This window comes from Schistocerca nitens, chromosome 7 (genome assembly GCF_023898315.1).
Source record: "Schistocerca nitens isolate TAMUIC-IGC-003100 chromosome 7, iqSchNite1.1, whole genome shotgun sequence".
In the NCBI taxonomy this organism is placed as follows: domain Eukaryota; kingdom Metazoa; phylum Arthropoda; class Insecta; order Orthoptera; family Acrididae; genus Schistocerca; species Schistocerca nitens.
This window is the reverse complement of record NC_064620.1, coordinates 577,806,205-577,821,366: the sequence shown is the minus strand read 5'-3', so window position 1 is coordinate 577,821,366 and position 15,162 is coordinate 577,806,205.

Sequence of the window (15,162 nt, the reverse complement as noted above, 5' to 3'; positions counted from 1 at the left end):
GTAGAAGTTGTCCTGAGAGTAACGAGTAGTAATGTTAGTCATAATTTTTTAACTTATTAATAGTTGGCTGCTTTTTTTCGAATGTGCCGCCGCTGAGGGGTAGCGTATATGAAATCGATTGTTTCGTAGGGTTCTTATTGTTGTTGCCAGTGGCTCGCGCTTTTGAGGTATGATTCTTTTTGTTCTATGGTACTTTTTGACCTGTTAACGTTCGTTTTTAGTGTGATACCAAATTTTTGAATTTATTTTCGTTCTGTTTATTCTTGAGGAGTTTGTGTGTGTTATTTTTCGATAAAGTCGTAGTTATATGGAGTTTTCTTGTGCGTCTTTTCTTTTTTTGTTTTTTTTGGGGGGTTTATAATTTTTTGGTTTATTATGGAATAGTTCCAGTGCGTTATTTATTGATTATGTCGTTATATGGGGATGTGTGTGGTATTGCTGTCTTTGTTAGGGCTACATAAGTGCAGCATATATTTTCTTTTGGTTCATTCTGGAAGAATTTGTGCATGTTATTTTTCTATTATGTTATTATCTTGTGGATGTGTGACTGGTATCCTTGTCTTCGTTTAATCTGTGTAGATTAAGCGAATTATTGGAATCAAATTTTGTGTTTTCGTTATATTTCCGTTGAGTTTATTCTAGAGGAATTTGTGTAAGATATTATTCGATTTTTTCGTTATATTGATCTTAGCTTTATAAACATTTTCTTTTTGTTTCTGCCCAGTCAGTTTCTGCAGCAGTCACGTTACTTCCATTATATATGCTCTTCGAAAGAACTGCATTATGCAATCACAGCTATAACGGTACATTTTATGAGAGAATGTATGTTTCGGTCGAGGATCAGACCGTCATCAAGCCTAAAAACGATCTCAGCTATGAACTTGCGTAATAGGAATAGCAATTCCGGATGTACAGTGTTCCGTCATTGACATTAACTTGTCATGTCCATTATGTCCATTTAACTTCATAGACATTTTTACCAATGTAATGTCTATACAGATAATACCAATGGTCGTGCTCTCTACTTTTGATAACTGCTATTGCAATATACGCGAAAGCATAGCTGAGACGGTTTTCGGGACCGATGATGGGCCGATTTTGGACCAAATTCGATGGTCCCTAATGAAACGTACCGTCGTAGCTGTCTATTGCACAATACAGTTGTTAACATTCATTAAAGCTGCACAACGCCTCCGCTACAAAATATTTTTTATTTTTGTTTTCGACCGTAATAGTCTGATCATTGTGGGGTTATACTGCTAGAATTTTCTTCCGTCTGCGAAGATGAACACACGTTGGAAACTGGTTACAACTGTGTAGAGTTATACAGAGTTGACTTGGCACCATAATATGAGATTCTTACTTCCCCGGTGCTTAAGGAAATTAAAGCACTATCTCCGAGTATTGTTAACTGTTAGATCACTTGGGAGTTTATTAACTGCACGGACGTTTTCAACATTCAAGACTCCGCTGCATATTTGTCAGTGCTAAAACATGATTATTTCGTCTTACATAGATTCAAATTACTGAGAATTTTCATTGCAGTTCTTGTTTAACCATTGATATCGACGTTCCAGTACAACGTTGTTCTCTGCAGTTATCGAGGTTGCTGCCTAACGTTGATCGCAGGGTTTGCTAACAAAAATCAGCTTAACTGTGGTGGACCATTGCATAATAATGACTTCCGTATTCTCTGCAGTAGTTGAAGTATCGAAACGAATTAGTTTCTTGAGTTCTTGAGTAAAAGATTCTATAATTTTGATTCAGGCGTTATAGTGTTGGATTTTGTGTTTCGAGAACAAGTTCTTGGGGAGCTTTAGAAGCTTTGAATGAAGCGAACGCTCTGTTTCAGAAGCGAGGTATATAGACTATACTCACCAAGAGGCAAGAGCCATTGATTTGTCACGTATTTATTTTCAGTATACATCTGCAATTATAACATCGAATAAGCTTTTAGATGACTATGTATGTAGTGGAGAAGTATCAGAATACTGTAGCATTACGAAATAGTGTGATGCGATTTCGCAAAATGTTACTAGTAATGGGACTGAATTGGAAAAGGAAAACAGTCCTCGATTTACATTCCAGTACATTTTTGCAATATGTAATGCAACTTCAGAAAGTTCCTAAAATGCTTGACTTGTAGAGAGATATCCTCACTGAGTTTTTGCCAATGTTCAACTGCTGGAATGATGTATTCTCAAATTTATAGCTTAGTTTCACAAATAGAATGGTGTCACCTATCACTCTCCTTTTCGATTACACATACATACGGTATGTCCTATCGTTGGTTCATGCTTTTATCTTCTGCCGTCGATGAAAAAGAAAAGTCGTAAACAGGTTCCGGCTGTGTAGTGTCATACTGAGTTGACGTGTATTTGTAGCAAAAATATTATCTTTTCCTGTCACTTAAGGAAGTACAGTTAATATCTTGGAGCACTGTCAAATGTTAAACCTATTAGCTGTTTATAAGCTATTTTTAAGTTTTCTTCATGTAGAAACCGATGGGTAAATTTGAACCACAGATATAGTTATTACGTCGTACACGTTACTGTTTAGCTCACATGGCAATAAAGTGTAATTTAGATTTAGGGTTCTCGATGACTGACACAAAGAAGGGACAGTGCAGCCCTGAGAGAATATACTGACTCGGTAATATGGATAGCCGTAAAAATCGTATTCTCGTCATATACCGCGGAAGGTATAGCCATCAGATTGTAGCGTAGTTTATTAATTAGTAACTTCATCCCACCACCAACACACATAAAAAGCAAATTCTTGTACCTGCCCCAGGGGAAGATGTTCCGCATATCATGCTGTAATAGATGACAAAATCTGAAGTTGTAATATCTGAAGTAGCTGTATAAAAAATGGTTCAAATGGCTCTGAGCACTATGGGACTTAACATCTGTGGTCATCAGTCCCCTAGAACTTAGAACTACTTAAACCTAACTAACCTAAGGACATCACACACATCCATGTCCGAGGCAGGATTCGAACCTGCGATCGTAGCGGTCACACGGTTACAGACTGAAGCGCCTAGAACCGCACGGCCACACCGGCCGGCGAAGCAGCTGTATATCTGAAACTATTGTAGTATTGTAATGACTTGCTAATTAAATTTAGTCTAATAGATAAGCCTTCAGCTAGTTGATATCAAAACAATTTTATTCTCTTCAGAGGAAAAGTACCACTTAATGAACACGCGATTGCTAAACTTCAAATAACTGTTATTGTTTTGATTCATGCTCTACGAATTACTGACACTAAATTAAAGTAACTAATTCTCGACTAGTAAAATATGTATAAGCTCAATCAATTATATAGACTGTACATGTCGTTTTTGATACAAGCAGCTGCTTTTTTACAAAAGCTAAGGTTACAGACATGTCGTCACGGTTCCAGGTTTTCCTTGCGATCGAGTTGTGAGACATTGCTGCAAAACTTACTCGTAGACACGGTCTGGTCATGTCTAACGTGCTGTTTGTTATCGTTACAGCAATGTTCCGCCGCATGAAGAAGTTTTTCTCCCGGTGTTTGGGAGGGGAGAAAAACGAGGGTCTGCGACTGGAGAACAACTTGGTCGCTGGTCGGGGTACTGTAAAGGTGAGCCACTTTATATTGCAGTGACATAGCACGCAAAGCAGTAAAGTCTGAGAGCTAACTGATTCTACATAACGTGGTCAGACTGTCACGATTTAGTGTAAATGAATATTTTTTTGCTATAAACATCCCATGTGACACGTCATTGTAAATAACACGTCTTAGATAGGCATCTCTTCACGAGTGATGATTGTGACGATTATATAAAATATCACCCAACTACCTAACTCCGTCCAATCATTCCTCTGAAGTTCCAAAGGTACCGTTCGACCGCCTCGTCATCGTCAGACGATAGACGTCACTGTATGGAGGAGCATGTGGTTAGCATACTGCTCTTCTGGATCGTGATCAGATACAAAATACCGGCGGCAATGAATGTCACTGATGGATGGATGGATTTGTTGATCACTGGAGCGAAGTGGGATGTGCTAGTCACTCAACAATTCACAATAGTCGTCATTCTAAAACTTGAGTATGATGCCCTTAGAAAAAGCCTTTAGCATGTCAGAGTCGTATATTCTCTGATCTGCAGGGTAGCCTCACACTGTGTCTCTCGCTGTGTTCCCTGCAGGGCTCCTTTGCTGCATTATGCTGGCTCTTTCCCCTGGATCCCACTGGCCCTAGACCCTCTCCTCCGTGTTATTACCACAATATATCCGGACTTGTCGCATTAGGTAAGCTAATGTTGATAATCGAACCTGAATGCTGTTTAAACAATTCTGACAATTGTATTGAGCCCATTAAACTTAACACTGACCCCAGACATGGACAGTTGATTCTAACCATTTATCATTCCGGTAAATTGGGTGTGGTCTTTGTTAACACTCAGCAAATAACTATGTGAGATGCTTGAGAAAGGTAACATCCCTCTCCATTTGAAAAGAATTATGGTGAAAAATATTCTAGGGGCAGAGGCGCACTAAATATGTCGCCAACGCGATCTACTGGTTGAAGACGACATTGCAGACCATCTGGTTGCCCAACCAGTTACCTGCTGACCGTGTTTAATATGAGACTGACCAAAGGAAGTGTACAGTGTAGTCAGAGAACAGAGAAACAGGAACTGTTAGAAAAACTTGTTACAGTCCCATTTACTTTTCTTTACAGACAAAGAACAAGGAGGAGCTCGTAATAAAAAGACCGTGGCTCAAGAAGTTACATGTAGGCCTCTGTCAATCCAGTTCAACTCATAATACGTAGGATAATGGTAGTTAATGTCGGAAGAACAGATTTCTAGCTGATACTACAGATAGTCAGTAAATACTCACTATCACTGCCTCTAGGCCAAAAATTCGAAATAAATGTAAGAATTTGTAACACATGTATGTGTAAAGAACTAGTGCTATCTCTAAATTACCAAGCATGCTCTACGACTAATCAAACTAATAAGTTCTTTTCCTTACAGGAGCGTCAGTTCACCCTGGACTCGTTTTTTGAGGAGATACTGCAGAAGCGGCTGCAGGAAGAGAAAGAAGTCCTTTCTGTTTCGGTGAGTGTAAATTACAACAGTAGTAGGAATAGTAGCATTTGGTTTCAAAGTGAATTTCTCGTTTTATCACTACATGAAAACTTACTCTCGAATATGATACTAGTTACTGGTCTGCTTTCGGGTGTTAGGCCGAATTGTTGTGTTCATTATGTGCACAATCCTTCAACGGACGTCCTTAGCCATCAACTTCATGTGCTGCGAACTTTGCGGTAATGTACTCTCTGCTTGACTCATATCAGTCAGGAAACGTCTCACGATCAGAAGAAAATAGCTCGGTCACTTGTTGACATGTTGACCGTAAAGCAGGAACAACAACACGGCATAACCTCAGAAGCACATCATTAACCAGTCGTACACAGAAAATGTTAAAGATAATGGGATATTAGTTACTTGTTAGTATTAATAGTATCTGAGATGTGAAACGAATTGTGTTAGTTGGATACAAAAATGGAATTACCATATTCTTAATTTCGATACCTGAACCGTGCTAATTTGTGGTAAATGTTAAAATTCGTTATACTTTTATATGGCAGGAACTAGCACAAATTGTGAATCACTTCACATGTTAGATAACATGAAAGTAATAAGATCTTTTCCAACAGGAGCGTCAGTTCACACTGGACGCCTTTTTCGTGGAGTTGCTGCAGAGACGGCTGCAGGAGGAGGATTAAGGCGGTGCTGTTACGGTGAGTGGTACTTCGATTTGTGTAAAGGACAACAGATTTTGGTTTCTAAGTGTATTTCTCGTTCATGATCACATGGTAGCTCCCTTCAGAAGGGGAATCTTCAAGATATTATTCGAGTATAGAGTTTTACGATTTTTAATATAACTGAAATGGTGTCAGTTTAGATATATCACCATGGCTACAAAATTCTTTGGTCGACCCATAAACTTTCTCGGTACCCATAGTCTGCTGTTCTTTTATACCAATTGTGAACTCTGATCAGATACAAAATCCTTTCGCGGCATACGTTTCTTTTAGCTCTAGTATTGGTAGGATGTACTTAAACTCAAGAATCAATGGTACATACAATACCGTTGCCTACACTTTCAGATGAGGGAGAGCCTTTCAGAAAACGTTCTCCTACGTCCCCTCCCGCCCATAACAGTTATCAAGTTCTCAGCGCAGTTTCACCTTCAGCCTCCCACGATTATACTTGGTATTTTAATCTCATTTCTTATGCTGCATGATCGTTTATTTTTCTGTCCCGTATTTATCCTTGAAGCTCTCCGAATTTGAACTGAACATTTACACAACTTGTTTTAAGAAACTCTACTATTTTGGTATGGATGGATTTAGTAACAGTCACAATTCTCTCCGTTCCTTAATGAATATAGTTCAGGTGAGGATAATACATGCGTCTGCGTGAGATATCGACTAACTCACAAATATTCTGATCCTTGTAACAACTATCTACCATCTGATGCAATAATTTAGTAGATCATTTTACCACAATAGATCACACTCCGGGAGGAGTAAATAGGCAAACATTCACTGTCAGTAATTTTCATATTTGCGATAATTAGTATTCTAGGGTTCATGAGTTGGCGCGATAGAAACATCCCTTCTATGGATACAGAAAATGACCATTTAATAACATGTGGTCCTACGATAATTTAGCACTTTCCTTTACAGATGTCATATCAACTCACCATAATAGGGCGACGTTTATAATTTTGAAATTTATATTTGTCGGCAGATCACTCCGGTGTTCTCCGCGCCCATCTTGGAGGTCTGTACATCACACCGCGCAGCTCTTGAGAGCCGCCATGCCAGACGCTGAATGTGTTGACGCGTGGCCACCAACGCGATGTCTGGAGAAGACCGTCTGGCTGTTAAATGTGCGACCGCGATACCGCGGCCAATACCACCTGAAACCACAGTTACCAATCGAATAAACCTTTGAATTGATGATATAACAAGTCTCGTTATTTGTTTTATTTGCAACAGGCGGCGTTGTGGTGATGTAGACGACTCGCATTGGGGTTGACTGTGGTTCATATTCTCTTCCGACCAACAAGATCTACATTTCGGTGGTTCCTCTTAGTAGATTAATGGAAACAAATGGAAGGTTCTTCGGAATAAAACTCGTTCGAGTCTGTCCCCGATGCGAGCTGCATCTGTCATTACCTCTCCGTCGATGGAAATGGGAGAAACTGTTTTGTGCAACATTAACATTTGCCAACTACGTTTAACAGAAATATCATTGACACTAAGTATAATTCTAAAAAGAGTAGGAAAATCAATGACATTAATGATAACACTCAAAAGACTAGAGTGACTACAAAATCACTGCTCCTAAGGACAACAAAGTAGTCTCCATAATCCCGACATCTACTATTCAACACAGTGAGCCACAAGTAATATGGCCCTACACACGCAGGAACTAAAAGGTAATCAACATCTGAAGCCCTCAGACGGAGCTGGCAACACATCTGCACACACAAGTCACCTAAATCCGTGAATTCCGGGGAGGGGTGCCATGAGCTCTGACGCCACATGCCCAGATGTCTTCGATCGGGTTTAGATGTGTCGAGACGGGAGAGCCAACACATCAACTGGAAATCGGGACTGTGTTCATCGAACCACTCAACACACTCCATTCCAACACGCTCTTGCCCTTGTGATATACAACATGCACCGTGCGTTTGTCTGACTAGCAGTCATATCTCGCCATGTGTCGCTGCTATCGCCTGAACGGATTTATATCGACAGTAGATCGGCGGGCATAACATTCTGCCTTATCTGTGTATCTGTTTATGAAGTAGTAGGTATGTAAACAAACTCAGATGCTGCTTATAACAGAAGCATGGCGAGTGTCTTTGCGTGGGACACATAAATCAAAGCACGCTTAGTGTAATCAAACTGATGTTGCAATTCACTGAACTGCATTGGCAAACAACAATTGATTAGCATGTGGATGTAACCTCAAACGAGTAAACAAAGAAATTAATGGTGCCTTAAGATCGACTGAAAATGCAGAGAGAGTTCATCGCCGCTGCTATTTATACTTTGGCCCTTATGCACTATGATTTGTTATGACGTTAAAACTTACTTTCGGGATTAATGTTGCAGAGGAAAATGCTGTTGCAGAAGGTACGTTTTTATTTCATTTCTTATTTATTTCACCAAAACTAAAGAAGACTCGTTTGGGAGATTTATCGGGGTGCAACATGAGCCAGATGCGCTGCACATACGTCTGGATCACCTTGACGCAAGGATTTTGTCACAGTCTAAAGTATTACCCAATATTCATGGCTGTACAGTTAACTTGAACCCGAAGAAAATGACACAGTAATGCTGTCTCAAAAATAATGAAATAGTATATAATATTTGGGGAATTTTAACGTACTTCGTTAGATAACAATGATAAGTTACTTACTTTACATGTTTCTAAGGACTTTTGTGTGAAATAATAACGCAGTCACAAAAGAAGCAAAAGTGATACAGAGAATGTTTGTTGCATAGTAAATATGACGAAATCAGGATGTGTGACTTAAACCCAGTAATGATTTCATGATAACATTGTTAATATTTGGACCATTTTTAGTCAGTTGCAGCTTACATTATGCGTAGATGAAAACTGATTAGAAATATATTGTATATTATAGACTTCTGAAATGCCTAGTACCTTTAGGCGAAAACGTTTGGTACACACATGTAAATTCAGTTGTAAAAGAAGGAGTATTTTCTAGTCTCTATGATAAAGCACAATGTAGTTCATAGTAGCTGCTAACAGTAGAAGGAATACATAAAAATGGAAATGGCAGGTAACAACTCACGGCCTACAGCACAAAAGACTAGGATAAGGTGACATAAAATAAAATTAATAGGTAGTTCGGTACTGCACTTGATAGTTTACAGATATGGAAACAAAATACGGTGAAACAAATAATTTTTCTTTTTAAGATGTCTCGGTGTTATGCAGTACGATAATGGATTAGTAATGTGAATTGTATTCGTCACAGTTTTCTAAATAACTTTCAGAATGTACTTGGTTACACTGTGCTTAAGGTCTGCCAGACCGGAATATCTTTTTTCCAGAATAATGTGATAGCAAAACCGTCTACTGCTGAATACAAGCATACATCGTCTCCAACTCCACACACTTTTATTCTACCTTGAACAGCACTGTGACTAGTACATTTCAATAACTCTCTTCCTAATAGTTACGAAAAAGTTAGGTACACACCTCCTGAATTTGTTTATTCTTGTGATTTCATTCAGTAGATAGCTGGTATGTACCATTTTAACGTATTTTCTAAATAAATTGCAACCACAACAAATAAGCTGACGCATTTTAGCTTATTCTTCATTCGATACAATTTAAATTTAATAAGCCCCACTAGAAACATATGTGGGCTACATGATATTCAGGTCTGCTAGGAATAAAACTTCACCGATCCCCCCTGTTTGCTAACATTACATGGGAGTAGACGATCCTATCGGGAGGACTCTGATCTCTTACATCAAAAGTGGAAACTGGTGACGTTAATATAACACAGCGCACGAAGCCGTAGAATTTAAAGGTACTGGACGACCCACTTGTTAAATGGATGGACGAACATAGGTATCTCATATTCCGAAGATGTAAAAGTTAGCTAAATTTGTGAACGGTTGATTTACATTAACTTAAGGATAATGAAACGAAATAAAAATGAAATCTGAAGAAAACTTAAGCGAAAGTTTAAATTCTATGAGAGTGTTACTACGGCCATTTGAATGTGCAGTGAGGTATCTGAAATAAAACCAAAGTCATGGTTCACTCATAAGTCGGGATTAACACAAGGCAAATCGATAAATCTCCTGAATGTAATTACTAATTCGTGAAAGTTTTTGAACATCTCTGTTGCTGGTGTAGTTATTCATATAACGATACTTTACCCTTTTTGCGGTGTTTCAGGTGAATTCGACACAAAGTTGTTAGATGGCAGCTCTCAGAACTCGTTATATGAGAACGCTCCAGTGCAGCTTGAGAATCTTTCTTCGTTGGATTTATGAGCTCAAATATGGTCTTAGTTTCAGAATGGCTACACTTATTTGTATTATTTTACTAGAATCTGAAAAGGTCCCATGTAACAAATACTATTGCACTTTTACTTAACAACACTATGTACGTGTAGTAAGTTATTATTCGTTAACTAGGTCATATATAACTACTTTTCCTGAAAATAGTTCCTGATTCCATCACAACAAATGGAATGTTGAGACGTCTTGATGTCGAAAAACATGGTTCAAATGGCTCTGAGCACTATGGGACTTAACTGCTAAGGTCATCAGTCCCCTAGAACTTAGAACTACTTAAACCTATCTGACCTAAGGACATCACACACATCCATGCCCGAGGCAGGATTTGAACCTACGACCGTAGCGGTCGCGCGGTTCCAACTGTAGCGCCTAGAACCGCTCGGCCACCACGGCGGCCTTGCTGTCGAGTGTGAAAGTATTTCGAACTATACAATAATTTCCAATTCAGTTGCAGCTTGGAGCACTCCTCCTGTGCGATTGTCGGATACTCTGTAGCTATCTCTCAGAGAAACTGTGAGCGTCTCACAAGGAAACTTTTGGCCTCCTAAGCCAAACTGTGAAAACAAAGCTACTGCATTTTGTAAAATTCACAACAATCACATAACACATAACACTGCAAAAATCAAAGTAATCGCCAACAGTAATTAAACTTAAATATCTTTCTGTAACAGTGATTAGTAGCGTGTGTTCTTCAACCCAGGACGGGACCAAAATAATACCCTGATGTATCGTCAGTTGGCATCTAACGAACGACGTGTTTTTCCTGATCGTACTAGTTTCGTACATTTCGTAGAATAGTCCTATACTTAAAACGGGAAATAAACGTTGGTCGTTTTTAAAAGAGTTCCACACACGTCTCCCGGTGACAATCCACAAAATTCCCATAAGAAGTCTAAATGACTTTCCACAGTATACACTCTCGTAAGTAACTCAGCCCAGGTAAGAGTAGTCCAAGTCGACAATGCTCTGGCTTCATCCTGCTCATCTGTAGAACACCTACGACAGGATTCACTACTACAAGATATTCTGTTATCTTCGCTCTAAACAGAACCAAACCAATCAACAATGGGTGCCTTGGCAGTAGCGCACTCGATAATATCGCCTGCAGGAAATTACAGAATGTAGAGAACTTATGCTTGCCTACTACTGTATAACGGGAATGCTTACATCTGGGGTGAAAACTTGTGTTGTTATGTCGTTACAGCACCACATCACATCGCTCGAGCGTTTAACCGATGCATTAACATCACCCGTCCAATAACTGACAGCCTGCGACGTAAAAACGCATTACGTGATTTCATGTGGAGGTGACAGCCGGCGCTGTGTGCGCCCCTCCCCTCCTAAGACCAAACAGGGGCGAACTCTCGCGGCCGGGGGTACGGCACTGTGTCTCAAGTATGGTGAATTATTGGGGAAGACGAGAGCCTTCGATAACACCCGTCCACTTTGATGAATAACATCATCACTAGCCTCAAGATGCAACACAACTTTGATTTAAAAATGGCGATTAGGACGTCATATTCAACAGTTCCTATAAAACCAAAATATAAAAATCAATTCAGAAAATTAAAAATTCGAAATAATAAATATTGGGCCTTAAGGGGAATCTGGGGAGTTATATTCTCAAGTAAAAGCCACAGAGCCCCAAAAATACTGGCGTATACAAAACAAAACAACCGGAAGAATACGATGAAGAATAGCATGCAGAGGTCTGAATCGAAAATGCAAAAGTAAAGCATCAAATTAGATAAATTCAACTGGTATCGAAGGTATCACTCTATAAATATAAACTAACTTAAAAGCCAGACACCAATACAGAAAACAAAAGGAAATATCAGTATAGAAAGCGAAGAAGTAATACCAGTACAGGTAGCAATTATCGCGAAAGTTAACGAAATATGGTAACAACAAGGAATACTCCAATACCGATACAGATAGGTTTAAATTGCGAGATGGACAAAATGCAGTAACATGTGTTCACCAATACAGCTCAACAGAAACTTGCAAAATCCCTGAAATTACTCGTAAATACTTTTCGTGTGAGTTGTTACGCGCTAAACTGGATCTGGCGACTTCATTCTGTAGGCAACCCAACTCAACTAGTTCTGCTACATCTTTGTACATTGCTTTCTATTACTAACATCACGTTCTTCACACTTTACGTTGGAATAACCAGTCCTCATTTACCATAACCTTCTGAAGACATTCGTTTTTCTTTATTGTCGATCTATCAGCGTTCCTTATTTCAGTAATTTTACTATTAGTATTCGCTAAGTTATTAATTTCATTACATTACAGGTTGGCTCACCTTTGAAAAAAATATGTGCCGAAGTTCACATAAGTTGTAATCACTGTGTACTCACGTTACCAAGACAACCAAAGATAACGTTTAAACTCTAGTTGATTAGGAGCGTAAGCGGAGAACACCGTAAACTCATCTTTCTCTTAAGTAAGTAAACTGGTTGATCCAGTAACATGCTCATTCCATCAAAATTTGCACCACTATGTATATATCCAATATACACTACAAACACAGCATAAGGTGACAATACCAACGTCCCTAACGAAAACAAACCAACGCTCCGCACATGTGTGACGTCACCCGCCACAACACCAATACGTCACAGTTCAAGCCCGACAGGTGATATCACAGTCTCAGGTCGAGACAATTACTGTTTTGTCACATCACTTGCATTCTGTCTTTCCCAAGTCAGTTTATTTTACTCGTTAAATTAACGCCATAGTACTGCAGTTCTGCACTGCAGTGACTGACGATGATTGTATCGTGCCGACAGAATGTTGTCTACTGAAACAACCATCAGCCTCTGCAGTTGATACACTTTTCCGTTTCATCCTGCTGGCGGTAGACATCTCCATGCTTGTAATACGGGAGGCATCTGATGAGGAATACATGTCCCTCCGAGACGCATGCAGTTTTGCCGTTCCCATAGTTTTCGCTTTGGGTGTATGTTGTCGGAAGGCTCTATACCAATAAACTCGTTCCTCTATTCACCGCACAGCGCTAAGCTCTGAATTTTGTTGCTTTTGTGCAAAATTCTGCCGGCTGGGGTGGCCGAGCGGTTCTGTTTGCTACAGTCTGGAACCGCACTACCGCTATGGTCGCAAGTTCGAATTTTTTCACGTCCTCGTTGTCCTGCAACCTCTTCCCACGTAATTCCTCCTTCAGTGCACTAAACAAATGGGAATCACTAGGTGCTAAATGAGGACTGTAAGGCAGTACTTCCCAGCCCATTTTGTCGATGGTTTCACGGGCTACATGAGCAATATGAGGACTTGCGTTGTCTTGCTGGAGAATCACACCTCTCCTCTCAGATCCACGTCGTCTCTCTCTCACGGCTGGCTTCATCTTGTTTAAAAGCAAATAGGAGTAATATTGGCTGTACATTCTACGCTGCTCTTCGAGATAATCACAAGAAACTTGACCTTCAGTATTCCAAAACAACGTCAACATGACTTTTCCTGCAGATGCTTGGCTTTGAATATTTTCTTAACTCGTGAGTTGGTGTGCTTCCACTCGATGCTTTGTTTTTTTGATTCTGGCTCATAATCGCGAACTGAAGTTGCATCAAAAGTTAAAAGTTTGCTGAAGAAGTGCTCACCTTTTCTTTCATAACGTTCCATTAGCTCTGTGCACACTCTCAACCTAGTTTCCTAGTGTAGCTGCGTCTACTCCTTTGGGACCCATTTTGCACATGTTTTGCGGTACTTCGGCTTGTTACAGATAATGTTATGAACTGTGTCAGCACTAACTTGAACCTTATCAACTATCATTTCCCGGTCACAAGGGCGGTCGGCACGAATAATGTCATCAATTCGACTTTCAAGTGAGGGAGTGGAAACTGCAACAGGTCGGCCAGAACGATGTTGGTCTGTCACTGAGTCGAGAAAATTTTTGAACTGCTCTACACACTTGTAAAAATTTTATAGATTTATACAACGCTCATCATAAACTTAAGACAGTCTACAGTATTTTCTCGCCTTCAGCAATAAAGAAAACGAATAAGAGAACGTTGTTCAACTTATGTGGACGTTTGAAGCGGACTCGCCATCTTGAGATGTATTTTTGGCGTTAAAAACAAAACAATTTTTATACATCAGCTGATCAGGACTCATCCTAGTGATACCAACTCATAGCCACGAAAGTATCAAACTTGCCCTACTAACAGTTTTTCCCCAGACCATTTTGTCTCTTTAATTATTGACTGACCCTCGTGCATAGTGGGCGTACGGGTACAGGATTTAGACATGTGGCTCACGATCTATCGTAGTTCGGGCCTGGCCATGAGTTCTGCTCGGATAGTCAAACGATAAGGTGACCGCTCGCGATAAGCCGGAAATCCGGTTTTGAGTTCCGGTCAGGCAGAGGCTTTCACTGTCGTCATTCTATTATACAGCTGATGGTTGTCCATATTCGCAACTGTGAATAAATTTCTTGCATTTCATAACGGCTGTAGTCGTCGAAGTGCCTGTTCCTTAGGACATGCATGCATGTCCGAGGGAATTTTTCACTGTAATTCGGAATAACATAGCCACTGTAGTATCGTGTTTATCCGCCGACACCGGGCAAGCGAGTTTAAAGTGAAATGTGTCCAACGGACGCCATTATACATAATGGATGTCCGAGGACAGGATGTAGACACATGGCTAACAACATGCGGAATATTGTTTTTGTACGTCCATGCTATTGGCAGGAGGTCTCTGGGAAGACGGCCGTTTACTATTGCGACAAAATAAAACACCTACAGCCGTCCTTATGATTTTATTTTATTTTGTTACAACCAGTTTCAGCGCTTCAATGCGCCATCTTCAGGCTGTTGTTGATGTGGTATAGGTTGATATGATCCTTATATATATCACATCAGTTGCCAGCATAGCTGGATACTCAGATAATGAGTCAACACTCCAACCATCAACTGCCGACTGACTGACTGACGAAAACTCAGGAACTGTGTCTAATAAATTAGACTAATATGCAGAGATTCAAAAAATTAAAGTAATTTGGAAGCCTTGCTTTTTCGA